Raw genomic sequence first — 5,994 nt, forward strand, 5'->3', positions numbered from 1 at the left:
CAGAATGAAGGAAATGGGATGGAAGCTTGTGTGCGGTCTGCAGGTTTCAAGGATGATGCACACTCCATGCTGGTGCATTACTCCAGGGCACTCAGCATCCAGCACCAGGGTTTTCTTTCTTTTCTCTCAGTTAGCAGAAAAAGGAGTAGTGAAAATGCTTCTTTTTTACCTCATGTTCTCAGTATGCAGAGGCAACATTGACCATTTCTGCTGTTTAAGCACGGGGTTTGCAGTTACAACAAAATTTGGGAAGGCCAGGTATAGGGTAGAGAATTCCCAGCCAGATGTTCCTTCTCAGCCCTAACAGTACCTATTACTAGATGATGCAAACAAGCATCTAAACATTCACACACTGCCAAACAGAACAACATGGTGTGTCTGCACAAATGTCTATCCATAATCAGTCTTATGTGATGATACTGAAGAGATAATCTTTAAAATATTACCCTATTAACGTCAATTAACCTTGGTTATTCCAAATCAAACACAGCACCATTTGGCCACACAAGAGGCACCCAAGGAAAGGTGACAAATACTACAAAGAAGATAAAAGATAATTTAACAAGAAGCAAGTTGTAAAGGGTGACAAAGTGACATTTCCATAATAAGCTTATCTGAGCCTCCCTAAGTTCCTGAACAGGGTGTGGATTTGGCAGTAGTAAAGAAACAGGCCACACAAAGAATGTCTGTTGAGCTAATGAATGCCACTAAAGTGGTTGACTTTCATTTCTCTGGTTTGGATCCTTGCCACCTTTACTCCAATGTTGACTTTGTTTAATTGGCAAATATGCCTTCAAAGGATTGCAGAGTCCTCCATGCTGCTCCACAGGCTGTTAATATTTAATTGTGATTTGTTAAAGGCATACTAGCAGTTGATAAAGCTATGTGTCTGGGCACTTTATTGCAGTGCAAACCAGCAGCAGGATTTTATATGTTCCTTTTTTGTGGGGAAGAGAAAAACACAAATTTGTTAGAGTTTTCCATCGCAGAGTGTTTTGCTGAGAATCACAGACATTGTTGCAAATATATTCTGGAGGTGTGAAATTCATCGTTATATTCTTATCTATTTCTACTTCACTACAAAGGAAAGCAATTAATTCAGTGGGAAATTCCTGGTATTTAAACCAGCAAAAAATGCACTTTTGCCTTTCAAATTTTCATATGTCTTACCAAATTTTGGACCTAGAGGAAAAGGAAATTGTTTAAATTGGCCTTTTTGATAGTCAATTTGAGAATACAGCATGAATCTTCTTGGAATTTACTCTTTTGTATTTCATTTGACTGAAGTTTCATTGCTGTTGAACTTGCAGAAAACAAAGTATCTAGGACATGACTCAAACCAGTAAGTCTGAAGGACTATGTTGCATGAAGGACTCAAAATCATAAGAAAGTGCCTACACAATTTCTAAATAACATTATTTGTGTTAACCAAAAGAAAAAAGAAAAATCATTGAAATACTCTATTCAACAAAACTTACATTCAAGCACGTGATACAAGTAGCATTGTGGAAATGAAAGGTAATACAATACCTGGTAAAACATTTTCAGTCTTGGCTCAAGTGCATTCAACAAAAATCACCCATCCACACCCATTTCTTTACTGTGAAAAAACCTTAGCTCTTTTTAATTAAATAAATGCTCTATTACAGTAGCTTTTTATCTTCCTGAGAAATGTGAGTCAGTCAATAAAAAAAACCATCAAAGAAGTTACTTAACACCTGAAAGCAATAATTTACACTAATGCCAACCCTTTGAAAGCGGAGGGGAACTTTACCTTCTTGACGTATGTAATTTCCCTTGAGTTAATTTCTGTTATTGCTATGTAGAAAATAAGGTTTATTCATAGAGGACAAAGATGTAAAAGTCTTTTTTTTTAGAATCTGTTTTAAAATATATCCAGTAAAAAAGTGGAACGATATTTCTGCAGCTACTTCGGTCTTTTCTACAACTTCTGAAATGTTGATAATCTTTAATATTATCAAAATATGCTTAATTAGGTTTAAAATATTAAAATTTTATAAAGTTCCTTTATCGATAAAGAACAAGCCATAATCTGATATTAGTTATATCAGTGTAACCTCAGAGAAGTCACACCTTGATTTACTGAACTGTTTGCTTGTTTTTTTTTTTCTTGCAAATTTCTGAGGTTGGGTAAAGCTAATCATCCCATATTATCTTCAGTTTAGCCAATGAACTGCTGGTCAGTTTTGAACTGCTTGACAATTTCTTTCCAAGATAACAGGGAGTAGGATTCCTGTTCAGGAATCATATGCAGCTGCTCCAATAGCCTGTGCAGCTGCTGCCTTATTCAGCTGGGCAGGGGTGCTGGAGCTGCACCTGCACTCATCGCCGTCCAGCACAGAGCCAGTAGCTACCATTGCTATTTGCAATGAAATAACAAAATCAGGATCCAGAGGCTGAGGCTCAGGTGACTTGCTTATCCTAAGTCATGCAAACCATTTTGATTATATACTACTATTTTTTTACACTGGAAACAAAGTAAAACATTTATGGGCTTCTTAATAATTTTCTTCATAGTGCTTAACATGGGTACTTTGAAGCAGAATTGTCATACCAGCTCAGATGCAAAGTCCCTCTAAACCAGAGCTACAGTTTGAAAACTCCGTAGTGAGCATTAGTCTACCCTTTCATAAGTACTCAAACTAGACATTTTTCAAACTCTTAAAACATTAAATTAGTTTTTTCAAAACTGCTATCATCATTTGTTGTAAGTTTGTCTCCTAGTTACTCATCTGTGTGTCAGATCACCTACAAAGGTTTGGTCACCGTGATCTTCTCTGGCAGCAGCTTCCACAGAATCATCTGGCATTCCAGAGAGAGCATTTCTTCTGCATCAGATGGACGTTTGACACTCTCCATCTCACTGAATGTCACCTTGTCTTTTGCTCTTGGACTGGGAGAATGACATGGAAATGAGACAATTTTCATGCAATAGGCAAATTGATACTGAACAAGATAATACTGGATGAAATGTAATTATGACATGCAATAATGCAAAAATCGAAAGCAAGTATTCCTAAATATCAAGAAACATTTGTTCTATGCTGTGTCTTTTTTCTTAGTCTGCTTTTCCTTTAAACACTTGCACAGCTGCAATTCTCTGAGCAAATTCAGAAGTTAGTTACTCAGGATTCTTTGCATTACAGATTAATCAAGACTTTTGCAAAATATGCCAAGACACCCATCTCCCTGAAGTCAATAGGAGTATTTGAAGTAGAGATTACTATGATTAAAGGTGGTAGAGTTTGTATCTCTATTCAATGTTATTTTTCAACAAATCAGCTGAATTAATCTCACCTTGTCCATTCTTGAAGTGTTACATTGGGTAATGATGCACGTTTTCTCCTTCACTGAATTTAGTACCACTTCTGTTTGAGCCAGTTCAACAATTATGAGGTTTAAAAGGAGGAAAAATCCCCAGAGATGGCACAAATGGGAAAAAAAAAAGAAACAAATGGAGAGCAAAGAGAGAGTAAAAAACTCTATTTTACCTCATTTCCTTTGGAAAAATCCACTAGATAAAGTGAAAGCAGTAACATATACCAACTGGGTTTAGTAAAATATTTTGACATTGCCTTGCATGACATTCCCCTAAGCCAAAGAAGGAAATATTATCTTGAACAAATGACCTTATGATAAATGCATAACTAATTGAAAAAACATACTCAAAGAGAAGTTGTCAATGTTTCTCTCACAAACTGATAACACATTTCTGCGGCACCCTCTTCTATTCTTTACTTTCATTAAAAACATGAATAGCAGTACAGAGACTACCCGTGCCGTTTGTAAGTCATGCAGAGCTGAAAGCACATTTGAGGCTGACGTAGCAGTTCAAACCAGTCCTGACAAATTAGAGAAATGGTCCAAAAGCAACATGATGAAATGGAAAAGAAAGAAAAAGGCAACAGTTGGGAGAGGAAATTGAACACACAAACAGAATATCAGGAATAACTAGATAGGCAGAATGCTAGAACAAAAAAAAAAGGTCGAGGAAGGGAGGTTAAAGTGGACCACAAACTAACTCCAGGTGAAAAATGTGATACTATTAATAAGTAACAGGCTGTGGCAAGTAACACAAAGGCGGTAATTATTCTTTATTCTGTACACATAAGGCCTCAGCTGGAGTCCAGTTTTCCCTACCCTGCTATAAAAACAAAGTAGACCAATTGAATAGAATTAGAAACAGTAGAAAAGAGATAAAAATATACCTAGAGTGAAACAATATTAGGGAAAATATAGCAAATAGATTTAGTCTAGAAAGGAGAAGACAGAATACATGAGCAAAGAATTTTGCATAAGTCTGCACCTAATTGGTGATGAAGCTATAAGGAGCCTGTGTATACAAATGGCAGGTGAAAACACAATGGAGTGCCACTGGTAGTCTTGATATCTGGATCATTTAAAGCTCATTATCAAAACCAGATGTGATTGTACCCTACATTCAGAGTCAGTTTACAAGCAAACCCATTGTTGATACATTGAAACGCTGATGGCATTTCTATCTCATTCAATTTCAACAGATTTTATCTCTTTTTCTGTTTCTCTCATCTGTTTCTGGTATTTCTTCAGATTTAAAGGAATAGTCAACATTTCCCCTCTGAAGCTTTTCTCAAAGCTGCCTGAATTCACTGAAAAAAAAAAAATTGAGTGTTAACACAACAGGGATCGCTTCCTAAATTTAAATTTCAGTCTATAATTGAGAAAAAAAGTAATAAAGTTTTTCAGTGGTTATCAAAAAGGCAGAGCCCTCTCTGAAGAATGTTATTTCCAGCCACCATTACACACTGTTTGAGATCTAGAACGACCACGAAGTACATATCTCACTTTGAGCTCAGTATAACTAAGTACAGACAATGTTTAGCCACAAAATATCTTGTAACTAGTGAGGTAATGTATTGAATTTAATTTTAAGAATGTTCTAACTGTATGTTGAGGACATTTTAGACTCATTTTGGTAGTGTTTGATTTCTGAATATCACTAGTGCCATGTTTAGAGTGGATCTCTATCAACTAAGCAGAAACTGAACCCAATCTTCTGCTAAGGGGAATGAGATCTTCTAAGCTAGCCCCATCTCCCAGCTCATGTATTTTATACCACTCAACATCCACATTTTTGTTTTGGTTTCATGTAATGTTAACCACCCTGAGTATGATGACTTCCACAGGGAAATCCCACCTTCATTCCTTTGTCCTCAGTTATCAGAAACAGCTAAAATTTCTAAATCCCTCTCAGTGCAGAGTGGCAGTTGCAAAAGATCTCAACCATAAAAGCCCAGTGAGCTACAGAAAGGTCATAGGAGGATTATGAATGATTTTGCATTCTCATTGTGAAATGGAGAGATGCCAACATAAACTGAAGCAGAGGCTGGCTTTTACTCATGCCCATTAGCCATAAAAACAAACATGAATTCCACAGAGCACAGGGAGATTGTGTGGGGATAACAAGGGAGTTGGGGGTTAAAACAGGTGCAGGATTGATATGATGGCATGGTCTTAAAACCATGTAGGCACTACCTCAGGGCTGTTGGCAACCTTGATTATCGCTTTGTTCAATCCTGGGTTAAAATTAAATGTTTCTTTTTTGGATTGGTTTGTTGATAAGTTTTTTTTTTTTTAATATTCTGTCTTGCACTCTTCTTTGCTGGAAATAGAATTCTTTATTCCATTCTTCTCCATGTGAGGATACATACCCCATGGAAATTCTTCCTGTCTCTACAAGAGATTGGTATTTCTGGCAAACCTTCCATAATTCCTTTATGTTGCTGTAACTGTCTGCTCTGTATGTTATTCCTGTTTACTCCTTCACTACTCTCATTACTCTCAGATTTAATTTATAAAGGCAGTGACCTGAATTAACCCAGTAATTTCTCTGAAATTTAGGACTGTAGAAGACATTATGGTGAATGTAGGATTTAAGATTGACCAGGTAATTATACTTTAAGTAGCAAAAGAAGGATTTTTGGAAAATACCTT

General features: G+C 36.4%; 1 long non-coding RNA gene across 1 annotated transcript; it reads right to left on the minus strand.

Moving 5' to 3' along the window:
* Nucleotides 1–2,573: 2,573 nt before the first annotated feature.
* LOC133273455 (uncharacterized) lies at nt 2,574–5,276 on the minus strand. The gene is made up of 3 exons (XR_009744816.1): nt 5,198–5,276; nt 3,319–3,389; nt 2,574–2,908 (listed from the first exon to the last, which is right to left on the minus strand). It is a non-coding gene; the product is annotated as an uncharacterized LOC133273455 (long non-coding RNA).
* Between the last annotated feature and the right edge of the window lie 718 nt (nt 5,277–5,994).

Source organism: Pezoporus flaviventris, unplaced genomic scaffold, assembly GCF_033815535.1.
Source record: "Pezoporus flaviventris isolate CSIRO_AGI_PZ_B2104156 unplaced genomic scaffold, CSIRO_AGI_Pfla_v1 ptg000031l, whole genome shotgun sequence".
Lineage (NCBI taxonomy): Eukaryota > Metazoa > Chordata > Aves > Psittaciformes > Psittacidae > Pezoporus > Pezoporus flaviventris.